Source organism: Podarcis cretensis (genome assembly GCF_951804945.1).
Source record: "Podarcis cretensis genome assembly, chromosome: 9".
In the NCBI taxonomy this organism is placed as follows: domain Eukaryota; kingdom Metazoa; phylum Chordata; class Lepidosauria; order Squamata; family Lacertidae; genus Podarcis; species Podarcis cretensis.
This window is the reverse complement of record NC_137178.1, coordinates 81,223,485-81,237,086: the sequence shown is the minus strand read 5'-3', so window position 1 is coordinate 81,237,086 and position 13,602 is coordinate 81,223,485. Positions and strand designations below refer to the sequence as shown.

Below are 13,602 nucleotides of genomic sequence, written 5' to 3'. Positions count from 1 at the left end.
GAATCAGACTTGGTGACCTTAGCAGCTTCGACATTTGTGACATGAAGTATATATATTTAATGGCTTTAATGGCTTCAATAATGTAACAGATTCTCTTAAATTCAGTGCACTTTCACAAGTACTGCAGCTTTTGGTCAATTCATCAATTAGAATAATGGGTTAAAAATGTGTTGGTCAACTAGCATCCTGCTTCAAAATGGTGCCTGCCACTTGAACATAGACACATTCTGCCACTCCCAATTTGTGCCAAATTTGGCAATGTTACCTCAAGAGGCAGCTAAACCTATGCCAAAAATGGGCAAATTTAATCCAAAATCGTATTTTGGTCTGCCATCTCCAATCAAAATGGCGGCCGGCATCCAAAAGTTGACAAAGACTGGTGCCCCACCTTGGGAATGCTAGTGCAAAGTGTGCTGCCAATTTCTCAAGTAGAAGCCAAATGGACAAAGCATTTTTCCAAAATACATTGCTACAGAGCTGGGATAACAGAGTTTGGGGTTGTAAGGGCATCCATAATTGGTGAATGTTATAAATTAAATTAATCACCGTGCTTTTCTGTGTATAAGACTAGGTTTTTTTTAACTTAAAAATAATGTGGAAAAGTCGGGTAGTCTTATACATGGGGGCAATCTCCCCCCATTTTCTTAATTTTGAGTCCCCCAAAATAGGGGGCGTCTTAATACACGGGGACATGTTATACATGGAAAAATATGGTAGTTAGTGAATGTTATAAATTAATAAAAGGGTTGAATTTAGTTGACATTTGGAATATTGAAGAGAAGATGCCAAACCAGTGGAAAAATACAGGCTAAACTTCCTTTCCAGGCCAGAATAGTGGGATAGAACCCACTAAGCCTGGCAAAAGGTGTTGATGGGTTTGTGCAAACAGAGGTTGCCAAGGTAGCGCTGAGCGATGACAGTAGGTTACAGGAAAATTGTCACCTTTTAAAACTAGCCTTGGAATAGAATAGCAGACAAAAGTGAAGGAGTTGCTTGGCAAGGGTTTCTGGGAAGGAGAAGCAAGAAGTGGGGAGAACTCCATGTGGGGTACTGATGCCATGTGGGCTGGCTAGAGACAAGCTTGGGCAGAGGCACAGAGATGGCACTAGGAAAGCCTGTGTTGAGCTGCTTTTGAGAACAAGCCCCTCTTGAGATGTGAATGCTGTAAACTCTGCACTCCCTCCATCTGCACCCAGGTTGTAAATATGTGTAAAATAAACTATATTCTTGAAGTCACAACAGTCTCCTCTGTGCCTTTATTTCAGTGGAAATACAACCTTGAGTGGGACGCAGGTGGCGCTGTGGGTTAAAGCCTCAGCGCCTAGGGCTTGCCGATCGAAAGGTCGGCGGTTCGAATCCCTGCGGCGCGGTGCGCTCCCGCTGCTCGGTCCCAGCGCCTGCCAACCTAGCAGTTTGAAAGCACCTCCGGGTGCAAGTAGATAAATAGGGACCGCTTACCAGCGGGAAGGTAAACGGCGTTTCCGTGTGCGGCTCTGGCTCGCCAGAGCAGCGATGTCACGCTGGCCACGTGACCCGGAAGTGTCTCCGGACAGCGCTGGCCCCTGGCCTCTTAAGTGAGATGGGCGCACAACCCCAGAGTCTGTCAAGACTGGCCCGTACGGGCAGGGGTACCTTTACCTTTACCTTTACAACCTTGAGTAAGTGTCTGGAACCCCCTCAAATTTTGCTATAACTTGGCACAGTTTGGAGGTGGCACACAACTTTTGTAACAATGTAGTTTACTATACACACACACACACACGCGCGCGCGCACACACACACACACACACACTTATATATATATTCCACCTTTATTCTCAAGAAATACCAAGGCAGCTCAGAAACAAGTAAAAGCCAGCTGCAAACTAACAAGTATACAACCAATTGTAAAAAATAATAAAAATTACCCCAAATAAAAATGTATAGGAAATCAATTTCATCAAAATATTAAAACATTCATAGTAAAAACCTACAATGAGCAAGATAATTAAAAGAGCATATTGTTTAAAACAGGTAAAATGATAACCCAAATTGACAATTGCTCTGAATCAGCCTTAAACAGTGATTAAAAAGTTCAGGACAAAAAAAACCCTACCACCAACACACACACACACAGACATGGAGCATTTTAGCACGGGAACGGCATAGCTGTCAACTTTCAGATTTGAAAATAAGGGATCAGCAGCCTCACCTGTCCCAGGGACAGTCGACAGGATATCTAACAATCCGGGATAGTAGTGGGAAGCAGCGGGAAACCACGCTGGAATAAGGGAATTTCCCACAAGCAAGGGAAGGTTGACAGCTATGGAACCGTGGGGCAAAAGGTAAGTGTGACTAAGCTCTTACTTGCATTTTTTCTAAACTCAAAAGTCTCAGATGCTGCAACCTTTCCCCAAAGCAGTAGACCTCTGGCTTAGAGCTTCTTCTTCTTCTTCTTCTTCTTCTTCTTCTTCTTCTTCTTCTTCTTCTTCTTCTTCTTCTTCTTCTTCTTCTTCTTCTTCTGTTGTTTAGTTGTGTCTGACTCTTCATGACCCCATGGACCAGAGCACGCCAGGCACTCCTGTCTTCCACTGCCTCCCGCAGTTTGGTCAAACTCATGTTTGTAGTTTCGAGAACACTGTCCAACCATCTCGTCCTCTGTCATCCCCTTCTCCTTGTGCCCTCAATCTTTCCCAACATCAGGGTCTTTTCCAGGGAGTCTTCTCTTCTCATGAGGCGGCCAAAGTGTTGGAGTCTCAGCTTCAGGATCTGTCCTTCCAGTGAGCACTCAGGGCTGATTTCCTTCAGAATGGAGAGGTTTGATCTTCTTGCAGTTCATGGGACTCTCAAGAGTCTCCTCCAGCACCATAATTCAAAAGCATTAGTTCTTTGGCAATCAGCCTTCTTTATGGTCCAGCTCTCACTTCCATACATCACTACTGGGAAAACCATAGCTTTAACTATACGGACCTTTGTTGGCAAGGTGATGTCTCTGCTTTTTAAGATGCTGTCTAGTTTTGTCATTGCTTTTCTCCCAAGAAGCAGGTGTCTTTTAATTTCGTGACTGCTGTCACCATCTGCAGTGATCATGGAGCCCAAGAAAGTAAAATCTCTCACTGCCTCCATTTCTTCCCCTTCTATTTCTGGAACTCTCTAGCTTTCTCCATAATCCAGCGCATGTTTGCAATATGGTCTCTGGTTCCTCTGCCCCTTCGAAATCCAGCTTGCACTTCTGGGAGTTCTCGGTCCACATACTGCTTAAGCCTGCCTTGTAGAATTTTAAGCATAACCTTGCTAGCGTGTGAAATGAGTGCAATTGTGCGGTAGTTGGAGCATTCTTTGGCACTGCCCTTCTTTGGAATTGGGATGTAGACTGATCTTCTCCAATCCTCTGGCCACTGCTGAGTTTTCCAAATTTGCTGGCATATTGAGTGTAGCACCTTCACAGCATCATCTTTTAAAATTTTAAATAGTTCAGCTGGTATATCATCACTTCCTCTGGCCTTGTTATTAGCAGTGCTTTCTAAGGCCCATTTGACTTCACTCTCCAGGATGTCTGGCTCAAGGTCAGCAACCACACTACCTGGGGTGTGCGAGACATCCATATCTTTCTGGTATAATTCCTCTGTGTATTCTTGCCGCCTCTTCTTGATGTCTTCTGCTTCTGTTAGGTCCTTACCACTTTTGTCCTTTATTATGGTAATCTTTGTACGAAATGTTCCTTTCATATCTCCAATTTTCTTGAACAGATCTCTGGTTTTTCCCATTCTATTGTTTTCCTCTATTTCTTTGCATTGCTCATTTAAGAAGGCCTTCTTGTCTCTCCTTGCTATTTTTTGGAAATCTACATTCAATTTCTTGTATCTTTCATTATCTCCCTCGTATTTTGCTTGCCTTCTCTCCCCTGCTATTTGTAAGGCCTCGTTGGACAGCTACTTTGCTTTCTTGCATTTCCTTTTCATTGGGATGGTTTTCGTTGCTGCCTCCTGTATAATGTTACGAGCCTCCATCCATAGTTCTTCAGGCACTCTGTCCACCAAATCTAAATCCTTAAACCTGTTCCTCACTTCCACTGTGTATTCATAAGGGATTTGATTTAGATTGTATCTTACCAGCCCAGTGGTTTTTCCTACTTTATTCAGTTTCAGCTTGAATTTTGCTATAAGAAGCTGATGATCTGAGCCACAGTCAGCTCCAGGTCTTGTTTTTGCAGACTGTATAGAGCTTCTCCATCTTTGGCTGCAGAGAATATAATCAATCTGATTTTGATGCTGCCTATCTGGTGATGTCCATGTGTAGAGTTGTCTCTTGTGTTGTTGGAAAAGAGTGTTTGTGATGACCAGCTTGTTCTCTTGGCAGAACTCTATTAGCCTTTGCCCTGCTTCGTTTTGAACTCCAAGGCCAACCTTGCCAGTTGTTCCTTTTATCTCTTGACTCCCTACTTTAGCATTCCAATCCCCTATAATGAGAAGAACATCCTTCTTTGGTGTCATTTCTATAAGGTATTGTGAGTCTTTGTAGAATTGGTCAGTTTCAGTTTCTTCAGCACCAGTGGTTGGTGCATAAACTTGGATTACTGCGATGTTAAGAGATCTGCCTTGGATTCGTATCAAGATCATTCTATCATTTTTGAGATTGCATCTCAGTACAGCTTTCGCCACTCTTTTGTTGACTATGAGGGCCACTCCATTTCTTTTATGGGTTTCTTGCCCACAGTAGTAGATATGATGGTCATCCAAACTGAATTCACCCATTCCCGTCCATTTTAGTTCACTGATGCCCAGGATGTCAATATTTATTCTTGCCATCTCATTTTTGACCACATCCAACTTACCCAGGTTCATTCATGGTTCTTACATTCCAGGTTCCTATGCAATATTTTTCTTTACAGCATTGGACTTTCCTTTCGCTTCTAGGCATATCCACAACTGAGCGACCTTTTGGCTTTGGCCCAGGTGCTTAATCAGCTCTGAATCTACTTGTCCTCCACTCTTCCTCAGTAGCATGTTGGACGCCTTCCGACCTGAGGGGCTCATCTTCCAGCGTCATAACTTTTATATGCCTGTTGTCTTTGTCCATGGGGTTTTCTTGGCAGGGATACTGGAGGGGCTTGCCAGTTCCTGCTCCAGGTAGATCATGTTTGGTCAAAATTCTCCACTATGACCTGCCCATCTTGGGTGGCCCTGCACAGCATAGCTCATATTTTCTCTGAGTTATTCAAGCCCCTTTGCCACGGCAAGGCAGTGATCCATGAAGGGGTAGAGCTTCTTACATTGATCCAATTCTGATTCCTGGAAGGCAAAATGGGGGTGGATTCCTACCTCTGAGCATAGAAATTAGGAGCCTTCCCAATGTAGGTGTTAATACACCACCCCAATCTCCAAGTGGTGAGAGGTTCCAGGGTTCAATTTCCTGGCAATGAAGGTCAGCAGAGGCTGCGTTGTCTTTGAGGAGATATGGTTTTATTAACACACACAAACAACCTGAGGGTAGGATGCAGGCACTCAAAACATTAACACCCCAACAGAACTTGCTTCTCCAATAATTGCAGCTTTGGATCCAGGACAGAGCAAGCAGGTCTCTGTGTCTCCAGCTTCCAACTCAGCTCACAAATACCACTCTGACTATTTCCCCCCTCTCTAGCAGCTAGGTGACTGACTTAGCCCATAGGGCACCAATCCCTCTTGTAACCTGGCTCATTCTTTTGAGGTACTGATAAGAACACTTGCCGGTAAGTGGCTAGCTAAGGTCATTTTCTTGCAAAGAAACTTGTCTGGTTCAGCAACTTCCCCTGTTAGATTCTAACCCTCACTGCATGAAGGAACTCAAGAACTGGAAGGTACTCAGGGCATCATTCTGACTCCCCCAAGCCTACAACATCAGGAAAAGAAAAGTCTAATTGCAGCATTGTTATGGCAAAGCTGTAGACAAGCTGGCCCTTCTGTGCATAATAGGATCCCTGTATCCCTGTCAGAAGAGATGTTATTCTAGGTGTTTAAGATTTCTGCATGCAAATGCTCATCATGAGTGCAATGCAGAAACCTGATGTTGTTCTGACAGCAGCATTTTATACCCACTTGGTACTCATTTCTTCACAATATGATTTGAAGCCCGGTGTCTTTCAATCCCCAGGGAAGCTGGTCTCCCGGGAGGATCACTGATGAATATTTTAATTTATCCTAGCTGCTTCTGTCCCCCCTGCCACCATCACTGCCACCTCCACTTTCAAGCTGAGGCTCCATATGGACTGTGAAAATAATATTAGTACTTAGCTTTGTATGGCTTAGAAGTGCCATTTCGACAAGTGCTAATTAACCCTCCCAAGCAGCTGAGCTGAACTGGGGACTGGTATTCATTTGTGGCAGAGAGAAAGGGCAGCAAACAAGAAAAGGGGGAGCAGAGTGAGTCATCTAGGGTTGCAGAGCAGGTCATTGTCAAATTGGGACTAGGCATTTAAATGTGGCTGTTGCTGGAAGACTTTCTGGGTTAATGTGGAATGGGCATTCATAAGAGCACACAAAAAGAGCTTGGCTGGATCAGAACCTAGGCCAACCTAGTTTCTCACAGTGACCAGTCACATTCCTCTGGGAAGCTCTTAGACAGGGCATGAAAGTAATCTCCTTTCCCTGTTGCTGGCCTCAGCAACTGGTATTATTCAGAGAGGTACAGTGCCACTGAAATGGGAGGTTCCATTAATCTGTAATATTAATTTGTAATTGCTACAGATATAGCATTTTCTTCTAAACTCAAGAGATCATTGCTGTTGTTACTGACATTAGTATTATTAGTGTGATCTGTGTGACAATTATGTTCCCTCTTCAGCTCATAGGCCACAGTTTCATCCACCAGGAGGCAGTAAAATGAAGTTTATCCAATACATTCCATTTATGGAGAATGGAGCTTAGTTATTATTTGAAGCACCTTTAATGTGTTCGCTTGCGGTATATGATCTACTAAATGGCTGCTTTCTTGGCTTGGCTTTCATTCAGAGCCAGGAGGGAGGGACAGTAGGTGGGATGCCAAATCCAAAAGGGAGGGCCTACAGCTTCCTGATACTGTCAGGTGTTGTGTGCATGCACAGAGCGACGGGCGCAGGTGGTCTGGAGGACGGAGCAAGCAGTGACCACCAAGCCATATGAATTGAGGGGTGCTGTGCAAAGGGAGAATTTTACTTCGAAAGTGGGTGAGGGACTCCAACAAACATGGCGAAGGTGAAGAGGAGACCAAGTGCCAAGAGATGAGGGAGGCCAGTGGTTGTCATGGCCCTGGGGTCGGGGTCTGTGGAGGGTCCCCCACCTCAGGTGTTCCATGGGGTCTCGGCTTCTGGATCTTGCTCTCTGGGAGGGACGCAGTTCCATTTCTTGCAGCCGCTCATGCAGCACTTCCTGTCGCTGGGACAATCGGAGTCCTCTCTGCACTGATCCCTGCAGATGCCCAGCAGTGATATGATAGGGGGATCCGGAGGGCAGAACCCTGGTTTATCGTTTGGGAGACGGCAAGAGGCCCCGCAGCCCGTCCAGCAGCATTTCTCTGTCCCCGCACAGCTGGCATCGGACTGGCACTCTTCTGTGCAGTTTCCACGGGCCGTCCCCAGCGTTGCATTGGGGCACGTGCCAGCTTTCTCTGCAGCAACTGGAAATGCAACCAGGGATTGAGAAGGGGGGTCTTTCTGTCGGCAAGGCAGACACTCTCCCCCCCCCCCCCGCTGAGCTGTGGACCTTCTGCTCCTTTGTCCAGCTGGGCTAGCTGGGCTATTCCAAGCTTATGTACCCTACTCTTGTGCATGCCAGAGAGGTTTACATAAGATTAAAAGCAATCCAGAAGACACAACACAAAAGGAAAAAGGAACGGGGAGGGAAGAAGAAAACAAGCAAACTCAGGAACCTGTTCTCAAAGTTTTAAAGCTATGATGGCCAGCTTGAGTGGGGAAACTTCAGACAGAGGAGGCATCAAATGGTCTCTCTGTTCCCTTCTGTTACAGTCTGTTGAAATGGCTGACAGCAGTGTCACATTTACTGGCACCTGTTAAAAATATTTTTAGACAAGCCTAGCCATATATCTTTAAAATTGATGCAAGTTTTATTCCATTTTAGTTCATTACTGATTTTATTTTATTTTTTGAATGTTTTAAATAGTAGTTTTGAACATGGGGGGGGTGTCAAGTGCATGCGCCTGTCACATTTGGACATAATGGGATAATGGGAGGAGGCTGGGTGCAGAGCCCAGCCTCTTGGCATGGCGTTATGTTCAGCTTCTCGCTTGCTGGCCTCACCACAGCTGGCCTTGCAGAGGAAGTGAGCTTGGAGGAGGGGGTGGATGGGGCTGAGGCATGATGGGACTCATAGTCCCTGCTCATCCTGCCCTGGAGACTGGACCTGGCAGAGGGGGTGGCCTGTTGGGAGACAGTCAGGGGCTAGGCTGGGAAGGGGAGCCGTCCTTTTGCTGCTATTCCAGGTGAGCTTGCAGGTAGGGATGCTACCTGTCCCTTAAAATACAGAATTGTCCCCGTATTGATTTAATATGGGGCATACAGTTTGTCCTGTATTTGAAGTCCCATCCTTCCTCCCCTCTCCCTCTCCTTCCATTGGCCCTTTAAGGTATTTATGCCCCACCTTTTTTGTCCCAGTGCTGGTGGGCGGAACTTGCATGGGCAGAGAAGTCCTAGTTTCCTTTACTGTTAAGTTTGGACTCGATGGCCCTTGTGGTCTCTTCCAACTCTATGATTCTATGATTCTAGGATAGTAGGGACGCAGGTGGCGCTGTGGTCTAAACGATTGAGCCTCTTGGACTTGCTGATCGGAAGGTCGGCGATTCAAATCGTCGCAACAGAGTGAGCTCCCATTGCTCTGTCTCAGCTCCTGCCAACCTAGCAGATCAAAAGCATGCCAGTGCAAGTAGGTAAATAGGAACCCCTGTGGTGGGAAGGTAAATGGTGTTTGTGTGCATTCTTCACTGTCCTCCATGCACCAGAAGCAGTTTAGTCCTGCTGGCCACATGACCCAGAAAGCTGTCTGTGGACAAACGCCAGCTCCCTCGGCCTGAAAAGCGAGATGAGCGCCACACCCCATAGTCACCTTTGACTGGACGTAACTTTACCTAAGTTTAGGACTGATGCATTCCCCTGAATCTTGCTTGGTTAAGTAAAATCTCTCTTTGGATCTTTGATACATCTGATAAGATCCAATTTAGCAGGTAAGATCAGATTTTTCTCGAAGCACAACAATAAAAGTTCTCAGACCCAGGGGAATTAACAGGTACACAATAAAATCCAAATACAGGTCAGGCAAAAGTGTGGATGAGCCCCCACTCTTACATCACAGTACAAAAGGTAGTGAAGGAGGGGTAGCTTGTTAGAACAAATCTTACCATTCCACTCAACACTAACAGCAAAAAGGCCAGTTTTTGCATACAGTGTCAAGTTCTTAAGAAATGAGAGGTCCAATAATGATCACTTCTGAGAAAAATAGAGCTTCTGAAGAATGAAAGTCTTTTTATTTGCATACAAGGAACATTTGCAATTCTACTCATACTTTGATTTCTCCAGAACTTAAAGGAAATTCTGCAACACTTGAAGATGGAGCAGGCAGGCAGGATGTGTGTGTGTGTGGGGGGGGAGTGAAACACTGCTAAACCTGGTAGCAGCTAAGCCGCTAATAAGCTGAAAATAATGATTGTTACATTTGATCATTTTAATGACGTAGTGCCAGCTGCTATTCTAACTCCTTTCTTGCTGAAGAACAAAGCCTATACCAGACCAATTCTCTCAGGTGGTAAAGAGGGATGTGTTTGCAGGTTGAAACCTGATGGGAAATTGTCCCATTGTCCCACACAAACAGGGTGCATCGGGAGAGGAGGGGGAGGCCCAATTACAGTGGTTCTGGGTAGGGGGAGGTATGGCATGGGGGAAGGGACAGGCTGGGTAAGGGGCATGTGGCCCAGGCAGTTAGTGACTGTGCTGTGTGCCAGCCCCTCCTCCAACCTGGGGAATTGTGGTTGTCCTATCAGCCAGCCCTCAGGTCTGCGACTGCTGCTGTTGAGTGCCAGGTCAGCCCAGAATGAAATCTCCCTCATCCATGGTCTGATTATGGATGAGGAGGCTAATCTGGCATGTAACCAGGGTGGGTGAACAGGATGGAGTTGGTCTCACCCAACTATGCCTATCTGGTTATTCAGTGCAGCATCAGGCCAAATTTGAGGATCGGGGATGGGGAGTTGCTGTAGTTTATAGAGATTCTCTCTCATCTCCAGACTCTCTGTCCAGTTGTCTAGAGTGTGTGTTCTTGGTGTTGGGCAGCCGGGACAGATTAGGAATTCTGGGGGTTTACTGCCCACCTTCCTGCCCAACAGTGTCCCTGCCTGAACTGACAGAGCTGGTCTCGGAGGCGGTGTTGAGGACTCACAGACTGCTGGTTCTGGGAGACTTCAGCATCCATGCCGAGGCAGCTGGCTTTGGGGTGGGTCAGGACTTCATGGTGCCATGACAACCATGGGTCTGTCCCAACATGTCACTGGCACAAAGCAGGCCACACTCTGGACCTTGTCTTCTCGACTGGGCAAGAAGAGAGTGATTTGAAGGTGAGGGACATTGACATCAGTCCCTTGTCATGGTCAGGTCACTTCCTGTTGAGATCTAGGATGTCAGCACCTTTTCCCCTGTGCCAAGGTGGGGACCTATTAGGAAGGTCTGCCCTTGGAGGTTGATGGATGCAGTGGGATTCCAAACGGCTCTGGGGGTTTTTCCGGCTGATATGATTGGTGCTTGTCTCGAAGCCCTGGCCGATCTCTGGAACACCCAAATGGCTCAGGCTATTGACACGATCGCCCCGAGCGTTCTCTCCCACCTTGTGGAGCCTGATTGGCCCCCTGGTGTACTCCAGAGCTTAGGGCGAAGAAACAAGCTGGGAGACAGCTTGAACGCAAGGGGAGGAAAGATCCAAATGAATGCAACTGAACACTGCTCATTATCGAGCCTACCTAGTGGCAATGAAGGCAGCAAAGAAGGCATACTTTGCTGCTTCCATTGTATCCTCATTATGTTGTCTGGCAGAACTTTTCTGGGTTGTACAGGGCCTTTTACAGGCTGGCCCAAAGGAGGTGACAGAACCAATGGAGGCTCGTTGTGACTTGTTTGTAAAGCATTTTGAGGATAAAATTGCTTGCATCCACCAAGACCTTGACTCTGCTGTTATAGCAGATGAAACTCACGGGGTGCCCAGAGCACAGTCTAGTCCTGTTGTGCTGGCTGAGTTTCAGTTGGTGAGGCTCAAGGGTGTGGACAAGGTGCTTGGATCAGTTAGAGCAACCAGTTGCGCTCTAGAGTCCAGACCCTTTCCCCTCTTGACTGATAAAAACCAGCAGGGAGGGAACAGCTAGCTGGGCCAGGGAGGTGATCAATGTCTCTTTACCAGAGGGGGTGCTCCCTGCCTGTTTGAAGAAGGCAGTAGTAAAATAATAATAATAATAATAATAATAATAATAATAATAATAATTTATTATTTATACCCTGCCCATCTGGCTGGGCCTCCCCAGCCACTCTGGGCGGCTTACATAAAAACCAAAAATACAGTAAAATATCACACATTAAAAACTTCCCTGAACAGGGCTGCCTTAAGATGTCTTCTAAATGTCAGGTAGTTGTTTATCACTTTGACATCTGCTGGAAGGGCGTTCCACAGGGCGGGCGCCACTACCGAGAAGGCCCTCTGCCTGGTTCCCTGTAGCTTTGCTTCTCGCAATGAGGGAACCGCCAGAAGGCCCTCGGCGCTGGACCTCAGCGTCCGGGCAGAATGATGGGGGTGGAGACGCTCCTTCAGGTATACTGGACCGAGGCCGTTTAGGGCTTTAAAGGTCAACACCAACACTTTGAATTGTGCTCGGAAACATACTGGGAGCCAATGTAGGTCTTTCAAGACCGGTGTTATATGGTCTCGGCGGCCGCTCCCAGTCACCAGTCTAGCTGCCGCATTCTGGATTAGTTGTAGTTTCCGAGTCACCTTCAAAGGTAGCCCCACATAGAGTGCATTGCAGTAGTCAAGCGGGAGATAACCAGAGCATGCACCACTCTGGCGAGACAGTCCGCAGGCAGATAGGGTCTCAGCCTACGTACCAGATGGAGCTGGTAAACAGCTGCCCTGGACACAGATTTGACCTGTGCTTCCATGGACAGCTGTGAGTCCAAAATGACTCCCAGGCTGCGCACCTGGTCCTTCAGGGGCACAGTTACCCCATTCAGGACCAGGGAATCCTCCACACCTGCCCGCCTCCTGTCCCCCAAAAACAGTACTTCTGTCTTGTCAGGATTCAACCTCAATCTGTTAGCCGCCATCCATCCTCCAACCGCCTCCAGACACTCACACAGGACCTTCACCGCCTTCACTGGTTCTGATTTAAAAGAGAGGTAGAGCTGGGTATCATCCGCATACTGATGAACACCCAGCCCAAACCTCCTGATGATCTCTCCCAGCGGCTGCATGTAGATGTTGAAAAGCATGGGGGAGAGGACAGAACCCTGAGGCACCCCACAAGTGAGAGCCCAGGGGTCTGAACACTCATCCCCCCCACCACTTTCTGAACACGGCCCAGGAGGAAGGAGTGGAACCACTGTATGACAGTGCCCCCAGCTCCCAGCCCCTCAAGACGGTCCAGAAGGATGTTATGGTCGATGGTATCAAACGCCGCTGAGAGATCCAGCAGAACTAGGAAACAGCTCTCACCTTTGTCCCTAGCCCGCCGGAGATCTTCATTAAGAAACCTTCCCTGGATTCAGAAACCCTAACTAACTACTGGCTAGTTGCTAGGCAAGGTTCTGGAGTGAGTGGTTGTGGACCAGATCCAGCCGCTTTTGGAAGAAACTGCTTTTCTGGATCCATTTCAGTCAGAGTTTAGGCCTGGTTTTGGCACAGAAGCTGCTTTGGTCGCCCTGTATGATGACCTCTGTTGAGAGAGAGAGAGAGAGAAGGGAAACATGTCCCTGTTAATTCTTCTCGACCTCTCTGTGGCTTTCAATACCATTGACCATGATATCCTTCTGCTGCGACGCTCCGAACTAGGGGTGGGTGGCACCGCTTTGCGGGGGTTCCAGTCCTACTTGGATGGTCGTTCCCTGAGGGTGTTACTTGGGGAATGCTTTTCAGCCCTGTGGAACCTTCAATGTGGGGTTTCGCAGGGCTCAATCCTATCCCCCATGTTGTTTAACATCTACATGAAACTGCTGGTTGGGGTTATCCGGAGGTTTGGAGTACGTTGTCAGCAGTATGCTGATAACACTCAGCTCTACATCACCTTTACATCTGCAGGTGAGGCAGTGGAAGTGCTGGATAATGGACCGGATGAGAACCAACAGACTGAAGCTCAATCCAGATAAGACTGAGGCACTGTTAGTGGGGGGGGGGGGTCCCTAGACCAGATGGGTGGGAGGTTGCTTGCTCTCAATGGGGTCACATTTACTCTGAAGGAGCAGGTTCGTAGCCTGGGAGTCCTCCTGGATCCTTTGCTGTTGCTCACAGTTCAGGTGGCCCCAGAGTGCCTTCAATCAGCTTTGGCTGGTGGTCCACCCATGCCCCTATAGTTCCTCTTCATCTTGGGGAAGAGTGACTACTGGGGTGCCACAGGGTTCTGTTTTGG

General features: G+C 47.3%; 1 long non-coding RNA gene across 1 annotated transcript in view; it reads right to left on the bottom strand.

The window, feature by feature from the left end:
* LOC307224692 overlaps positions 1-13,602 on the bottom strand; it is a 331,699-nt gene that overhangs the window by 22,486 nt on the left and 295,611 nt on the right. The gene's annotated exons all lie outside the window — the stretch shown is intronic.